The sequence below is a fragment of the Callithrix jacchus genome, chromosome 15, assembly GCF_049354715.1.
Source record: "Callithrix jacchus isolate 240 chromosome 15, calJac240_pri, whole genome shotgun sequence".
Lineage (NCBI taxonomy): Eukaryota > Metazoa > Chordata > Mammalia > Primates > Cebidae > Callithrix > Callithrix jacchus.
In genome coordinates this window covers 84,090,370-84,108,806 of record NC_133516.1, presented here as the reverse complement: position 1 = coordinate 84,108,806, position 18,437 = coordinate 84,090,370, and the positions used below count along the sequence as shown (strand labels likewise).

Genomic DNA, 18,437 nt, shown 5'->3' with positions numbered 1-18,437 from the left:
CAAAGATCAAGGCTGTTTACAAAGCTCCTACTACTACCACCTCTTCCCAGAACCACTGAGAAACAAAAGACACATTCTCAGGTAATAAGAAGTATGCCTTTTGCAGAAAGTGCACTGAAGGAGAGGAAACCTCTATTTTGTTCATAAATACTTATTGAAAACCTGCCAAGTTCTGGGGACAAAACAGCAAAGTAGATAGACAAGGTCTCTGCCTTTTGCTTTAGCACCCTTCACTTTGATGTTATGCAATCGACTTAATAAATTAAGAACACGGAAACATCGTTTTAGAAGTTTTGCAACTAAAGTCTAAATTATGGGTAGCCACAAAATAATGAAAATTCTCTACTGTTAGAATAAAAGTACCAATGGACAAGACCAAAGACTTGTCCATTCTAAGGTGGGATATAAGAAGTACTGAATAAAGAAGGAATCAATAGCTGTAGGACACATTCCTGTCAGCATATATTCCCTTCTTAGGATAACAAGAGTTTCCTTTGCTTAAGGATCTGCACTCCTCAACTCCAGCCTGTGTATTTTCAGTGAACCTGACTCCAACCTAAGACATCAGAGGGTAGAGCATGAACTAGATTAAGCCAATCAGCACACTCCATCTGCATTTCCCTTGCCACAGTGACTGGTTCAGGGATGGACACTAGACCCATATCAAGTCCATTAAGTCCAGGAAGACTTAATTTCTAAGACATGCATTTGGGAATATCCAGGGAATATTTCTGATTTCTTTCCCTTTGAAGATGGCCTAAAGAGACACTGAGGTCTTAGATTTTAAGTGTTTTTGTTTTGTTTTTGTTTGTTTTTTCATTTGTTTTATTGAGACAGAGTTTCGCTCTTGTTGCCCAGGCTGGAGTGTAATGGCACAATCTCAGCTTATTGTAACCTCTGCCTTCTAGGTTCAAGTGATTAAGTGATTCTCCTGCCTCAGCCCCCCAAGTAGCTGGGATTACAGGTGTCTGCCACCATGCCCAGCTAATTCTATGTATTTTTAGTAGAGACAGGGTTTCAACATGTTGGTCAGGCTGGTCTCGAACTCCGAACCTCAGGTGATCCACCTGCCTTGGCCTCCCAAAATGCTGGGATGACAGGTGTGAGCCACCACACCTAACCAGATTTAAGTCTTTAGTCCATTTTTATTTGATTTGGTTTTTGCATATGGCGAGTAATAGGGGTCCAGTTTCATTCTTCTGCATATGGATTCAGTTTTCCTGGCACCATTTATTGAAGACATTGTCTTTTACCCAATGTATGTTCTTGGCACCTTTGTTAAAAACGAGTTCACTGTAGGTGTATGAATTTGTTTCTGCATTCTCTAGTTAGTTGCATTGATTTATGTGCCTGTTTTTATGCCAGTACCATGCTGCTTGGGTTACTATAGCTCTGTAGTATAATTTGAAGTCAGGTAATGGGATTCCTTTAATTTTGTTCTTTTTGCTTAGGGTAGTTTTGGCTATTCTGGGTCTTTTGTGATTCCATATAAATTTTAGTATTTTTTTTCTATTTCTGTGAAGAATTTCATTAGATTTCCATAGGAATTACACTGAATATGTATATTACTTTGAGTAGTATGAACATTTTAACAATATATATTCTTCCCATCCATGAAGGGTGTTTAATTTTTTCAAATTCTTTCCAGCATCAATTGAAATGATCATATGATTTTTATCCTTCATTCTGTCGACATGGTGTATCACATTCATTGATTTGCATAAGTTGAGCCATCCTTGCATCCCTGGGAGAAAACCTCCTTAGTCATGATGACTAATCTTTCTAATACATTGTTGAATTTGGTATTTTGTTGAGAATTTTCACATCAATATTCATGCAGATTTTGGCATATCAATTTCTTTTGTTGATGTGTCTTTGTCTGGTTTGGTATCAGAATAATATTAGCTTTATAAAATGAGTTTGGAAGCATTCCCTTATTTTCTATTTTTTTGAGTAGTTTGAATTGAATTGGTATTAGTTCTTTAAATGTTTAAATTCAGCAGCAAAGCCATGATGTCCCAGGCTTATCTTTACTGGGAGACTTCTTACTATGGCTTCTATCTTGTTATTTGTGATTGGTCTGTTCGGTTTTTGGATTTTTTCCCAGTTCAATCTTGAAAGGTTGTACGTAGCTAGGAATTTGCCCATTTCTTCTAGATTTTCCAACTTATTGTCATACAATTTCTCTGTATGACATACTGTCATATAGTCACTAATGATAATTTGAATTTCTAAAGTATCAGTAGTAATGTCTCCCTTTTCATTTCTGATATTATTTATTTACATCTTCTCTCTTTTTTTCTTAGTCTGGCTAAGGTTTATCACTCTCATTTAACTTTTCCACAAACCAAATTTTTGTTTCATTGGTCCTTTGGATTTTTAAATTTCATTTATTTCTTTCCTGATCTTTTTTCTTTCCTTTCTTCTACTAATTCTGAGTTTGGTTTACTCTTTCTTTTCTACTACCTTAAGGTGCATTGTCAGATTGTTCATTTGAAGTTTTTCTTCTTAAAGTGTAGACACTTGTAGCCATAAATTTCTCTGTTAGTACTGCTTTTGTTGTATCCCATAGGTTTTGATATGTTGTGTTTCCATTATCAATTTTTCAAGAAGTTTTTCACTTTCCATCTTAATTTCTTCACTGACCCACGGGTCATTCAAGAGCATATTCTTTAATTTTCATGTATTTGTGTAGTTTCCAAAATTCCTTCTTGTTATTTCTAGTTTTATTTCATTGTGGTCAAAGAAGATGCTTGATATTATTTTAATTTTTTGAATGCTTAAATACTTGGTTTATAGACCTAACATATGGTCTATCCTTGAGAATATTACATGCTGAGAAAAAGGATGTGTATTCTGCAGCTCTTAGATGAAATGTTTTGTAAATATCTATTAGATCCATGTGGTCTTCAGTGCAGTCTTATGTTTGTTGATTTTCTGTCTGAGAGATCCAACTAATGCTGAAGGTGGGGACTTGAAGTCTTCCACTATTATTGTATTTGGTCCTATCTCTCTCTTTAGCTCTAATAACATTTCCTTTATGCATATGGGTAATGTACTGAATCTCACCTAAAACCAAGTCTCAGAGACTCACCCAAGGCCCTCGACATAGTACCTGGGTATCACTGCTGGTTCTTCAGGGCCCAAGGGCCTTTCAGTTAGCAGGTGATGAATGCTGCTAGAACTGGGTCCTTTCACTCAAGGCAGTGGGTTCCCTTCTGGCCCAAAATGTGTCTAAAACTCTCATCTGGAATCTAGGTCCAAGAATGGAGGCCTCATGACTCTACCTGGTGCCCTATCCTGCCATGGTTGAGCTGGTATCCAAGATGCAAAACTAAGTCCTCCCCACTCTTCCCCCTCCTCTCCTGAAGTGGAAAAAAAAAATCATCTCTTTTGGACCATCAAGCTCTGCAGCCTAGAGTTAAAGGAGGGGAGGCGACAGCACTCGTGGCTGCCCCATCTGGTGTCTCAATAGGTCACATTCCCTCCTCCCTGCTGTTCACTGTCCACTGTTTCTGGGTCTGGTTCAGTACTAGGACTTGCTTAAGAGTTGCAGTCCTTATGGGCTAGCCTTTCATGTTTACTTGGAGACAGTGCATTGTAGCCCTCTGTGGTGAGGTTTATAGGCATTCAAGCTCCAGTCACTGAGATTTAAAGTTCCCCTCTGGCTAGGGCTGTTATTTTTGTTTTGTTTTGTTTTTAAATTTTTTATTGGATTATAGGTTTTGGGGTACATGAGCAGAGCATGCAAGACAGTTGCGTAGGTACACACATGGCAGTGTGCTTTGCTTTTCTTCTCCCCTTTACCCACATTTGGCATTTCTCCCCAGGCTATCCCTCCCCACCTCCCCCTCCCACTGGCCCTCCCCTTGCTGTTTTAAATGCTCTCTGAGGGCAGGCATCAGCTGCATTTGAGTTTTTGCTTCTGCTGTAACAGGATAGCACTGAATTTAATGCCTCACAATTGCTGGGTTCTTCCTCCCTCAGTGCTCTGCACCAAGGACCCCATTGCAGAGGGTTGAGGGGGGTGGCACCCATAATGACTCCAGACTGTTCTTTCTATCTCTTCAGTGCATCTTTCAATGATATGAAGTTAAAAACAGGTACTGTGAACGCTCACCAAATTTTCTGTTTTTATGAAAGTGTTTTTTTCTGTGCAGATAGTTGTTTACTTGGTGTCCTTGGGTGGGAAGGGGGGTCCGGGCTAGGGACAATTGGTGGAACCTTCTATTCAGCCATCTTACTCCATCCTCTCTAATTCCAAGAAAAGGTTTTTGTTTTGTTTTAACGTGCTCTGCTTACTTATCAACTTTCAAGAAATATTTTTCCTTTTTTCTATCTAAAGTGCTTTCATATTTTGGAAAGCCCATGTTCCTTGTGACCTCTCAAAAAAATGCTTGGCCATTAAAGCCCCGTTATGATACTTCCTATGACTGCCTGAAATCCGGTCCATGCCTTCAAGGCATGTACAATCTAGTTGTTAAAAAAAAAAAAAAAAAGACTCATTGGAAACAATGGAGCAAATTGGTTCTAAAGTGGGGGTCTGAGGCTATAAATTCTGCTAAAGGCCAAAAGAGAAGGCATTATTGAGACTGGATATTTGCGGAGGTTTTTTCCAGAGGAGGCAGGAATTTACAGTGGCCTTAAAGCATAAAGATTAGAATTAATGGAAAGAGAATTCCAGGAGGGAGAAAATGATAAACAATAAGAGGGAGGTGGGAGTGGGCATGGCTCACAATAAGCACACAGAAGAAAAGAGAATCTGTGAAGAGGAGTTGTGTGTGTGTAATCAGGCATTGATGTGCAGAAGTTTCCAGAATTGTTGCAATGAAATCTTTATAAAATAAGAAAGCAATTTCAATGAGTAAAATATATTAGATATTGAACTAAACTCTAGTAAAGTTTTGAATTAGATTTCAAAGTAAGGAAGAATGCTTAATGTTGACAATCTCAACCTTGATTTCTGGGCATCTGGATTGACATGAACACATTTCACAGGGCTACCTACAAGCATGAAGCAGCATGCTTGAAAACAATAATAGGCATAATTAATGTTAAATTCACTTGTTGCCAGGAGCATTGCTAGCACTTTGCATATATTATTTCACTTAATAATATCAACAACTCTGCAAGACAAATATTATATTCTACATTTTATAGTTGAAGATATTGAGACTCAAGAAAACTAAGGAACTTGGTCCATAGCTAGGCTGAGATTCATATATATATACTGGGTATGTGTATGTGTACAAAGACACACATACAGACACACACACACACACACACACACACACACAGAGAGAGAGAGAGAGAGAGAGAGAGAGAGAGAGAGAGAGAGAGAGAGAGAGAGAGCTTGCATAATACCAGAAGTTATGCTTTTGACTACTAATATAATATGGATATTTGTCCCTTCTAAATCTTTTGTTGAAATGTGATCCTCAGTGTTGGAGGTGGGGCCTGGTGGGAGGTGCTATTGTCATGGGGTGGATCCTTCATGAATGGCTTGGTGCTTCCACTGTGGTAATGAGTGAGTTTTCACTCTATAAGTTCAGATAAGAGCTGGTGGTTTAAAAGAGCATGGCACCCCCCTCTTCTCTTTTTTCCTCTCTCACCGTGTGACACGTCTGCCCCACCTTCACCTTTTGCCAAGAATAAAAGCTTCCTGAGGTCTCACCAAAACCTGAACAGATGTTGATGCCAGGCTTTTACAGCCTGCAGAACTGTGAGCCAAACAGACCTCTTTTCTTTATAGATTACCCAGTCTCAGGTATCCTTTATAGAAATGCAAAATGAACTAAAACAACTACTCTTCTAACACACAGAAGAATTAGTTGGGTTGCATGAAGGATAAAAAGAAATAAATATAAGTGGTTTTAAAAAGTAGTCAAAGAAGTCCTAAGGCTTCTTTTTGTATCAGGTTTCAATCCAACTGGTTGTGGTAAGGCAGGTCCAGGGTATTGCAGAGTTAGGACACATAAATCCAGGGTGGTGGATGAAGGGAACAGCCTAGTGTTCAGGGGCCCTAATCAGTTTGCTACTTATGACTAGTGCAAAATATTTTAGTGTTTACCAACTTGTACGGCCATTCCACTGTGTACTGGGGAAAAACAATTAGCTCGGTATATGACCTCACTCATCCTCACCACACAGTCCCCTGGATTCCCACTGGTAGCCAAATACATGCAACGCCAAAAGTGAGACAGTCAGAGCACCAGATGGATTAAAGGATCCCGGCTTATTCTCCACTGTATGACCATCTGTCTCACACCTGGCAAGGGAAAGGTGGAAACAAGAAAAGCAGAAAGAGGAAGATAAGTCAGAAAGAATAGAGTAATTGATTGTTTTATTTGATCTTAAAACAAGTCAACCAGAACATACCTCCTCCAGTTCCTAGCAGGCTGCAATTCCACATAAGAATAAACTTAGTGAGATGGTGATAATGTCACTAGAAGAGTTGCTTAAGCAGAAAAGGTTATGTTACATGGAAGTTAAAAGCAAGATGTGCTGTGAGGAGATGTGCTCCGTATAAAAAATCAGTTCTTGCAAAATTAACAGTAGAATAATATTCGTTGAATTTTAAAGGTAAAATATTAATCATAAATTCACATAATGAAAAAAGTAAAAAATAAATTCAAATTCTCAGACAAAGCCACCATTCTTCAAACTTTGAAAAATATAGACTGGGTTTATTGCAATTATTTTAAATCTTGGCAATATTTTCTGGAAAAGTGAAGGCTTTAGGCAGTAACATTCTAATAGCACAAATAAAATCTTTTCTTATGAGATTTTAAGTTCAATATGCGGGGTAAGAATTTTTTACAATTGCATTGATCATTTGAACTCTAGGGCTCCTGATCCTGAGGGCACATATTTTGCTCCTCATTAACCAGTAAAATGTAAGGATGGTATAGCACTTATTTTAAAAGCTATTTTCTAAAGATTGAATATGAAAAACATGGTCATTTTCCTCAATTTGGACATGATTTCTTCTATTTGCATGTAATTTCATAAAATGATTATTTTAAATTGTTCTGCTTTTAGTCATAACCTTGTAAGGGGGTAAAGCAGTGTGGGAGGGGATTTGAAAATGGTAAACTTTTATGTCAAACTGGACTTCCAATTGAAGGTTACTTCTGGGTGTTGAAAATGACATCATAGTCCTTTCGATGACCCATATGGATCTCATTGGCAATAATCTGTATTAACCACTAGAATCGTTTTGTTTATAGAATTATTTACTAGCCTTCTATTTTCCCTTTTGAAGAAACAGTTTTGCGAGCCCTCAGCTAAATAGAGGTTCAGAGTAGTGAACAATGTTGCCCTAATGGGAAATAAAGGGAAGCTGAACATGGGCATTTACAGGTGCCTTTTACAAGATCGTTCTTTTGCGTGGCAGACAGTCTAATGACTAGTTGTTCAACCTGTGACCAGACAGATTCTCACATGGGAAACTTCTTAATGCTGGCAGACATCCTTGTGGCTCTCGTCTGACCCATGTCCAATTTATACCCGCCTGACCATTGCTCCAGCACTGGGAGCCCAATCCTGTGTTCTTCCCAGCATCCTGAAGAAAACCTGGTCTTGGGCAGCCCTTAGTTCTTCTAGATGGAAAATACAAATTCAGTACACCACCAGAATAGGAAACAAGTTCAAAGATTTTTACTTGCAGCTTCTGGGCAAAGAGGATAATGAGTTGGGAGGAAGTCCTCCATCCCTGAATCACACAAGGCAAGAATGAAGAGTCAGGCAGAGAGAGAAGGAGAAAGAGAAAGAGAGAGAGAAAAGCATGTGACAACTAGCAGTAGGTATAAGAGGATAGATTGTGGGTCACTTTAAGTTTGAGGGCAGATGCCTAATGTTTCATTTAAAGGAAGCAGGAAAGCAGACGGCCCCAACTGTGAGGCAGAAAAGATGCCTCTAAGTTATCTCCAGTCACTGGTTTGAGCCATTTGGCTATGGTGTAGAGCTGGAAGCGGTGTCCAGGGTGATTGAGCCCCGCTTCTGATATGAGAAAATTAGGGTGCTGAGGCAACAAAAAATTATAAAAATTCACCATGGAAACATGTTTTTGAAATTTTTTTACTATTTGGAAAATTGTCCACAAGAGCTACCCGTGGACTTTATTTTCAGTGCCTTTGGAATACCAAGAACAGGGTGAAGTGTCATATATTTAGAAATAAGTAAGACCCAGATTTTTCCCTCAAACTTCTAATAATCTAGATTTTCTTCCTTGATATTTCATACTGCCCCCTTTCAAGTCAGTATACTAAAAACAAGGAAAATTTCCCAGCCACTCCTGCCTTCTTAGAGAAACATCTTTCCACGGCTTTGCTTATAAGTTGCTCTGTTTTCACCATCTATCCATGCTGATTGAGCAATTGTTTCTTGTTGAGCTTATAAGTGTCTTTCTCCTGGAAAATGGAAAATGGGAACTCAAAATAGTAAGCCTAGTGGTACTTGCTTGGAATGAGAATACCAATGAATCAGGGTGTTGGCTACATCAGGCTGAGGCAGAAACAGCTGGTCCGCCAACATGGACATGCAGAGAGATGCAACAACATGAAACTAGAAGGTTCAAGAGCAATGAGGCCAAGATGCTCAGGAATGACTTTCCAGGTCATAGGTTCCACTCCCTCAGGCGGACACGCTTCCTGCTATAGGACTCTGTGGGGTGGAGATCCATGGTGCTGCTGGACCTTCTCAATACATTTTCTCTTTTCAGCTTACATTGGATTAAGTTTCTGTTCCTTAGCCAAATAGCCCTTGTCTAACACATAACTTGTGGACTTAAGATTATAAAAGAAAATAAATTCCAGCAAGAAAAGGCAAAAAAAGCGTTAAATCAGGAGTGTTCAGATGTCTGAATTTTAGCTTTTTCCACTAACACCTCTGTAGTGATCACATGATCCAGATTTTCCAGGAGAATCATGATATTTAAAAATCTCATTTCATTGATAAGAGAACAATACTGTAAAAACACATGTAGGCAGTGGTATGTCAGTAAATGTTTAATAATCAGCTCTCTGGCAAAGAAAACCATGCCCTAATATTTAGCCTTTGCCAATTTCCATGGTATAAATACTTCTATTGTGGCAGATTTCAAGCACTAACCTGATGTCACTGAACACCGAGTTTGGAGGAGATGCTAAGAGTCATCGCTCATGATCCAGCACAAGATGGCTCTAGTACACCACTGTGTAAGGCACAAGTTTAGAACAGGAGAGACTCTGGTTTACAACTTATGTTTGCTCCATTATTATGCATAAAGTGGATTTCTGTCTTTGCTTCCATTATATATAGAATTAGAATAAAAAATGACCGACAACACAAAGGGTTGTTGAGAGGATCAAATAATATGTACCTTACATAATGCCTGGCAATATGTGTGTTCAAATAATAGCAGTGATTATTATTGTGTTTGTTGTTGTCATTAATGCTGTTATGAGTATTATTGTCAGATTATGGGTCTCAGTTTTAGAGTTTTAGATAGAAAAATATAGTTCCCATAATTCTTATAAATTTCCTGAATAACCTTAAATAAATTACCTGATTTTTGTATAAGTCAATATCCTCATCTCTAAAATGAAGTTCTAAGGAAAGTCACTATCCTATTTTTCCTTCAAATTCTATAAAGACATAAGAGTGAAACTACGTGAGAGACAGAGAGATTTGGGTACAGAGGAAAAGAGAAGGAAAACAGCAGGATAAAACCACATCTAAAAATCAAACCCTCAGGAAGTGAAGTCATCAAGTGTGATGTCCAAGAATGTCTCTTGCCTCCAGTACTTTCGGAAGTACACAAACAACAACATTATCCAAATGTTCAGCCCATGCTATTTTTTTTTCTTTCTTTTTTTTTTTTGAGACAGGGTCTTACTCTGTCACCACCCAGGCTGGAGTGCAGTGTTGTAATCATGGCTCCCTGCAACCTGGACCACCTAGGCTCAAGCAATTCTCCCTACTCTGCCTCCCAAGTAGCTGAGACCACAGATGCATGGGCAACTGTATCCGGCTAATTATTTAATTTTTGTAGAGATGGGGTCTCACAGGGTCTCAAACTCCTGGCCTCTAACCATCTCCCACCTTAGCCTCCCAAAGTGCTGGGATTACAGGCATAAGCCATCACTCCTGGCTTCAGTCCCTGCTTTTAATGGAGTATCTCAATGTCTTAATTAGGAATAAGAAGATAGATTAAAACAAAAAGCAGAGAACATACAAAGAAAAGGCTAAAGTGCCTTCTCTTTGCCATTATTAAATTGAATTAAGTTTGGCCTAAAGCAGCACCTCTACATATTTAAGTATGGTCTAAAAGTTTCTCAGTACATAATGAACCATGACCCAATGTGATATGTAAACAGACTGTAACCTACTCTTGTAACAAGTAGCCAAGCCTCAGCCAATCACAACAGCCAAGTTTTAGCCAATCACAGGCTGCCAAATGTTAAAATCTTGTTCAAATAAGGCAAACACCTACCACAACCAATTCAACTATTTCCGTTCTTTTTCTGTCCATAAATGTTATACCATCCTGTGGCAACCCTGGAGTCACTCTAAATCTTTTATGGTCCTGGGAGCTGCCTGCTTTGCCAATTGTTCTTTACTCAATTAAACTCTGTTAAATTTAAGTCACCTGAAGTTTTTCTTTTAATGTCATTTAACCCCAAGAGCAAAATAGAAATGTTAGACTAGGGATATTAACTACCTCGAGAACTCTGACCCTTTTACTTGGTGCCCTGAGAATATGATGTGATCAATCTGACGGTACTTTCTCTCCTTACTTTCTATTCCCCCAACACACACACACATCCTTAGGTCACGTGTGATGTGCATAGTCAAATGGCAAATTTATCTGCTTACTGGGCAGGGGCAAGGCACTGATTTTAAGTGAAGGTGTAAAATCAGTTCACGCTAAACCATTAAAGTAAAACCATCTTGGTTTCTTTTTCAGGAAAAGGGAGAAACAAACTAGAGGGAAGGTGGGAATTAAAAGTTGGGGCCAAAGAGAAGCATTAACCTGGGAGAGAAAGGGAAAGTATACAGAAAAGAAAGTGTTTTTTAAAAAGAAAGAGCAAAGAGATAGTCAAAAAGAAAATAATGAGAAGAGGGAAGAGATTACAAATTATGAAAGGAGGGATGCGGAGAATGGAGAAAATGGACAAGAGGAGGAATTAACGATGGATGAATTTTTTATCTCACTTATAAAATCACAGCATCAAAGATTTCCCAAGTTCCAACAGGGCAATATGAGTTTATTTGGGTATAGGTAGCAGTCCTGAACACTGTCTTTAGTAGGGACTGAAAAGGTGTTAGGAGATACCCTTTTGTTATAAAATTTACATTCAAATTAACCTAGAAGCCAGGAGAAGGGCAAGCCGCCTGTTGTATCCCATTTACAATCCTGAAACAGCCAAGCCAAGTACCCAGAATATTCTGGACAGATTAATCTTGGCCGAGGTCTACATAAAGATGAAAAAATGCAAAATTAAAGTGAGTCTGTCACTTAAAATAAAGAGTAATTACTTATGGGAGGAAGGAGACCAAATAAAGTAGGTAGGAAATTCTCTGATTTAGTGAAATTCATAGAAATGAAAAGATTTTCTATAAGATCTGTTATATGAGCTGTAATTCTCTAAGACTGCAGACACGGGGGTTGATTGGGACCTTTGATCAACTCTTGTTAAGGCTGTTGCTCCTTCTTATCATTGCTAGCACAAAATAAAATTTCCACTTCCTGACACAGTCATATTGCACCATAAAGAAACACAGTCAACCTGTTTGAAATCAGGCTCTAGATTTAGCACCATATGATGTGAGCCTCTCCTAAACTTATCTTTGGAGTCTGAAAAGTAATATCTGTTTACTGCTTAAAACACACCATTTGCGAGTGAAATTATCATCCCTGAATCACAACGCTATAAAAATGTTCTCTCTGGGTAAAATCAAATGAAGAATTAAGTTCTTTTGCAGTGAACCTGGGACTGTCCTTACAGTCAATTTAACTACTTGGATGGAGTGAGAAGGCACACACTTAAATACAGTTAAAATTAAAGCTATCTTTTGCCTGAGTTATCTGAAAATACTCAGCAACTGGAGTTTGACTTTCACTTCCTACTCCGCTATGACTACAGGGGCCTATAGAATTTTCTAACCTAAGCTCACATCATAACATGGATAAGTAACAGCTAAATGATAAAATAAGAATTAAAGAAATAGAAGTCAGAAGATGAGGGGCAAGAGAAATGAAAGTGCGAAGGACATCTCTTTCATGATAGCCTATAAATCTGTTCACTCAACACATCTGGCAAGTGAATTAAGCTTTCAGAAAACATGAAAATGAAGAAGGGTTTCTTCCCCCTTCCTTTCAAATCAGATTACAATGTGCATACAAAAGGACCTGCAAATAGAAATAAGAAAATTCCATTAATGTGATAATGATATTCTGAATGACCTGAACAAACAAAGGAGATTGGAACTTTGGAAGTAATTTGTTGATCGTTTCCTCTTCCACATTTCGTGAGCTCCTGACTTAAAGGGTTTTAGAAAATGCTGCTGTGTCTCTGCTAGGCCAGCTTTGTTCCATCTGCCAGAGAATGCCTACAGGAACACTTAATTCAATAAAACATGATTTCCATTGTGATGTTAGATTGTTTTTACTTTCTATTAATTAAAATATATACATAATAAGAGTCAGCTTCAGCCACACCATATGCATGCTAGAATAAATGTGAACTGAAGGGCAATGGGAAACTCCTCCAACTTGATCTTTCTGAAGTCCATGTTCTGTGTAAAATATACCCATGGACCATGGCAAAGCCACCATTAAATGCTCCAGTACTTGGGGAGAAAAGAGGTGATGTGAAATTATTGACAACTTTGTTTGCATGAGACTCTAAATTTCCATCTCTTCTCCCCACCTGACCCCTTCTGCCACCACTGCTTGGCACCATAGTAGGCAAGAATTGGGCCCTGTATATATATTTGCCTGAAATGGCCCAGAATAAGAGGAGTCAGTAGGTAAATCCAAAGTCTTTACCAAGGATCAATAGGCAAATGAGGAGTACTGATTTGCATCTTCATGTCCAGAAGGCCCATCTGAAAGTTAGAAACAGACAGTAAGACCCAGAAAGAGCAGTTGGTGAACACTGGAATGGTGGAGTGGGTAACAGCAAGAGTAAAGTGAGAAAGCTCAGGAGTAGCAGAGCAAGGACAGGTGTAAAGATTCCTTTTTATTGGACCTAGACCCCATGGGGTAGATTTGGGGTCAAGTTTCCTACCAGAGACGAATGTCCCAAGGAGAAAGAAGTCAGTTAAATAAGGTGATGTGGCATGTACAGTGCAGATGTTAGGTATTGTTAGTAGGTGGGTGGTAGTACAGTGGGAAAGGTCTGATGTGAGGGGCACAGGCCAGGAAGATTGGGCCCTGTGTGAGTTGCCCTGGTCATCTGGAGATAGAGGACCTCCCACCTGGCCAAGCCACAGAGAGACTCAGCACTGAGCACCAGAGCAGAAGCCACTCATTGGCAGGAGCCAATGATGCACAGGGCTTACAACCCACACTTTCAGGAAAGACTTCTGCATTTGAAACCTGGATCTGACGTTTGCAGCTCTGTGACCTTGGGCAAGTAATGCAAGCCTCTTTGTCCAAGAAATAATAGTAGTACTTACATAGATGAGTTTTTGTGAAAATTAAATGAATTGCACAAATAAATAATCATATATAAGGTAATGGATATTTAAATTAACTTGATTTAGCCATTCCACAATTTATACATATTTTAATACATCATGTTGTATACCATATATATGTATATATGTGTGTGTGTATATATATATGTATATATGTGTGTGTGTGTGTATATATATATATATATACATGCACAATTTTTATTTGTCAGCTAAAAGTAAATAAGTAAAACAAAATTATTCAAAAATATTAAATTAGTAAATGTAAAGTCCTCAGAATAGTGCCCAGACCATAGTGAGCAATCAATATTAGCTATTATAATTGCTTATTAATATACTTGATACTATTTTGTGAAAGATAGAAAAGAGGAAGCTCCTATCCATGGAAGCTACTCTTTTATATTACAATGGCTAAAATCTTTTTTTTTTCTGTCTTGGAGCAGATAGTCTACTTCTCTACTTTTTTGTTGGTGATTTTATTTTTAATAAACTAGAATCTCTCAATTCAAAATAATTTCTAAATATTAAATTACAATGTGTAAGTCAGTCTTTAGAAATCATCATATTATGCAGTATTGATTTATTTTTGAAACAATTACATAACAATTTTAAAGAAACAAACCTTTTGCACTAAAATATTGTTTTAAATGTTACTGTGGATGCATTTAGTCCATGGACCTTGAAAAACAAAGTATTACAAAGGATGTCCTCCTAGCATCAGCTGCTTGAGAGAAGCATCACCTCATTCAGAAGGAAGGCAGTCTCTTACTTAAACATAAATGTCCTTTGGAAGTGGTTTTTTAAACCAATCTGTGAGTTAGCCTTCTGCAATATTCCTATAGTTGGGTCATGAAACAAACATAGGAATCAGCCATTTTTTCCAGTCCAACCTAAAATTGTACTATTAGCTAAAGCAGGGTCACTAGCAAAGGGCTGCTGCATCTGTTATCAGGCCCTGTACCCAGACAATCTGTGTTTGGATCAGCCCTCCAAGTGATTTTGCTGCATGCTGGAGTTTAAGAAACACTGACCCAGAGAAGCTAGACCACAACCTAATTCTTAAACTCCAGGAGTAAGGAACTTGTCAGAGGTCAGATAGGTGAAAAGTGAGAGAGCTGAGGGCACTGATCCATTCTTCCCAATAAGCCATGCTGCTTCACCCTTCTGTACACCACATTTAGGAAAAAAAAAGAAAAAAGAAAATGCCTTGAAAATTACACTATGGAAAGAGTATCAAATTCCATTTTAAAAACATTTATAGTAAAAATGACAATTTTCTGTTTCCTACAACCTAGCATATTTTGACTCCCATATCAACCAATCAAATGTTTCTTCAGAAGTATTTCCAATGCATAAAACTACAAGATACAATCTGCCTTCTCTGAAGAATATTCAATGCATAAAAATCCACTTACAAAACAGATAAATCAGTTTTAACTCTACAAAAGAATTTGCCACCTATTTTTTTCTTTAAAGAAAAAACTAGTTTCTTGATATATTTGCACAGTGATTCATTTCACAAAATTTTAATATACCTGAAAAATTTAGGAGGCATATCAACTAAGATTGTGTTGTCTCTTATAGAATTGGATCTTTCATAATCTTTCTCATTAATTCTAGGTGATTGTGTTCGTCATTTTGCAAAAATGAAAATTCCACTTCAGATTTCCAGGAGATGCTAGGAGTCACCCCAGTCCCTTAGCTCAGTGGTTCTGAAGACTAAAATGTATCACAGAAAGGCCTTTTTAAAACACAGATCACCGTGCCATACCCCCAGGATTTCTAATTCAATAGGTCTGAGGTGGGCCCAAGATTTTATACTGTATATGAGTATGATGGATCTCACTTTTAGGACTACTGCTTAGAAAAGTTCCAGGGTAGACATGAACAAAAATTTTTCTGCAATAGTGCTCCTCATTTTTCAAGCTGTGTTAAGATATATTCTACTGACACCTGCTGATTATGATGATTCAAGATACAGTTCTTTCTACAAATATACACTTTATAAGCCCTCATCACCACCCAACAGGAGATAAACTCAGACATGAATTCAGAAACAATAGCAAACCCTCACTAACAGCACCTGGTAAATATCAAGATTAAAATAGTTACAAGAAGTATTCTCAATATCAGGAAAATGAGTAGTTTTTCTTCCTGTTGTTTTTGGAAATTTTAAAGTGGTTACATTAGGCAACCTATTCCCATTAAGTTTAAGAAGTTTAAGATATTGAGGTCACTACATTAGCTATCAGTACTCTAATGAGGAGATTTTCCACAAAGCTATACAATTTAAAAAGAAATGCTATAAATCTATTATTAAACAAAAGAAGTATCATGTTTATTAAGTACTTACTATATTTTATATATCATCTCACTTCATTTGCATGATACCCCTCCTCCATAAATAGGACTAAGCCTATTTTGCAAATGCAGTCAAAAAGACTGAATAGAGGTGTACCAGGTAGCACAGTTCATAGATAGCAGAGCCAGGATTTAAATCCAGGTTGTGAGACCCCAAAGTTTAGGATCTGTTTTTTCACTCTATGTTAACCAGCATCTAAAATAAGGCTTCAATTTTCTCATTCATTGGAGAATAAGTAGTTCCTGAGTGCAGACCAGACTGGTCTCTGCGTTGTTCACCTCTCCACAGGTTTTGATGATGCATCAGTTTTCTATTGCTGCATAACAAACTACAATAAACCTAGAGACTTAAAGCAATACTCATTTATTAGCTCACAGTTCTATCCACCAGAAATCCAGGTAGAATCTAATGGGTTCTCTGCTCAAGATATCACAGGACTAAAATCAAAGTATCAGCTGGGCTGAGCTGTCTGGACACTCAGAAACAATTGCTTTCAAGCTCATTTATGCTGTTGGCAGAATCCAAACTCCTTGGGATTGCAGCATTGAGCTCCCCATTTCCTTGCTGGTTTTCAGCTGGAGGCCGTTTATAGCTTCTGGGACCATCTTCATTTCTTGTCACATGGCTCTCTCCATCTCACACCCAGCAACAGTGCATCAAATCCTTGTGCTTGTTTCTCTCTGACTTGTTGTTTTGTTCCCATCCAGAAAACACTCTCTCCTTTTAAAGGTCTTATCAGTTTGGGTCAGGCCCACCCAGATAATCTCTGTACCTTAAGGTCAATTGACTTGGGACTTTAATCACATCTGCAAAGTCCCTTCACAGCAGTACAGAGGATAGTGCTTGGTTACATGCATATTTGATTGACTAAGTAGGGAAAAGAATCTCATAGGGAAGGACGGCTATGTATACAGGCACACCCTCCTGTCTAAACAGGAAACTCAAGGACTGTTTTCTCATCTCAGAGAACATCTTGAGTTGTCTGCTCCCTCCGAGCTCCCTGCTCCCTCCAAGCAACTCAGCCCTTGGCAAGCATTGCTCCTGAAAAGAAATCCTAGTCTGAGAAGAGGCCAGGATTCACTATTTCATGCTCTATCCATATTTTAACTTTAGAATCAGACAATAAAGCAAATGTCTGGGCTATTAAAGAAAATTATTTTCTCACAGACCATTTCCTGAGTGTCCATTTTACCTATTTGTTTTGTGTGTGGATATAATCTTATCTCATACTACCTGGGGAGATTTTTCCATGAAAAGAACTGTATCTTAAACAACTTTGTGTCCACAAAAATACCTAGCACAATTCCTGATATTCAGAAGATATTTGGTATATGTCTGATAAATTGAGTTAGTTATTTGACATTAATTAGATTGTCAGCAACATTGCTCACTACTCATTAGGAGTTCAATACATGTTATTTTTCTTTCCTTTACATCTGGATTAAAAACTAAAGAAGTCTTCCTTTTTCCTAAAAAATAAAAACCTATAGATACTATAAGGAGAGTCATTTATGGTATATGATGAGTGCTTTATAACTGTAAAGAAAAAAGATGTCCATATCATAGGGTTTCCTTTACGGTTAATCCATAAGGATCTTTAGGATGATAAGCTTAAAGCTTTGAAAGGACAGCTCAGTTATTTGTCTTAAATGCAGAAAAAACAGAACTTAGTGATTTTCTTGTCAAGGAACATAAATCATTTAGATGAAAACCAGAAAATTCTACCCATTAAGACTATTAAATAATTTGGGGGTCTGAGGTCCACAAAGAACCCCCTGGACATTAGACAGGAAAACCGATTTGAGATGTGGCATATCTCACAGGAGCAACAATTTCTTGTGAATAAAGTTTCATAAATGTAAACTCAGGTATCCTATAATAAATTGAATATTTTATTAGGCTTTCAAAAATTCTCTGTGGTGTGTATGAGAGTGTGCTTGCTGTTCTGCAGGGAAGTGGAAGCCAACATGGCCTTAGAACCAAGTAAGCCAACCTAGAACGTAAATCCCCACTCTGCTGATTACTAGTCAGTAGGCTTTAGCCTGGGAACTTAACACTTCAGAACATTGGTTTCATCATCTACAATGTGCATAATAACACTTAATCCTTTAAAACTGTAAAAATTGGAGATGATGAAAGCAAGTCATGTGACCCAATACTTCACAAAATAGTAGCTGCAATTTTTATTTGCAAAGTCAGATACCTCTTCCCAATTCAGAAAAGAACGTTCCACAAATGTTAAATACACATATTTGTGAGTTTTCTCATTCCATTCCTGGGTTTAGACATCATTTTCCTCCATATCCGCTATCCGCTTAAAATCCCTCAAACTCCTAATTCAAAGAAAAACTATAGAACTTTTCCGTAGTGATGTTTGTGCATGAGTGCAACA

At 37.9% G+C, this 18,437-nt stretch overlaps 1 long non-coding RNA gene across 1 annotated transcript in view; it reads right to left on the bottom strand.

Annotated features, from left to right (window-relative positions):
* Positions 1-7,760, bottom strand: part of LOC144579642 (uncharacterized) — a 145,830-nt gene extending 138,070 nt beyond the window's left edge. The window contains exon 1 of the long non-coding RNA XR_013527777.1: positions 7,668-7,760. This is a non-coding gene — a long non-coding RNA (uncharacterized LOC144579642). The remainder of the gene's footprint in view (positions 1-7,667) is intronic.
* Between the last annotated feature and the right edge of the window lie 10,677 nt (positions 7,761-18,437).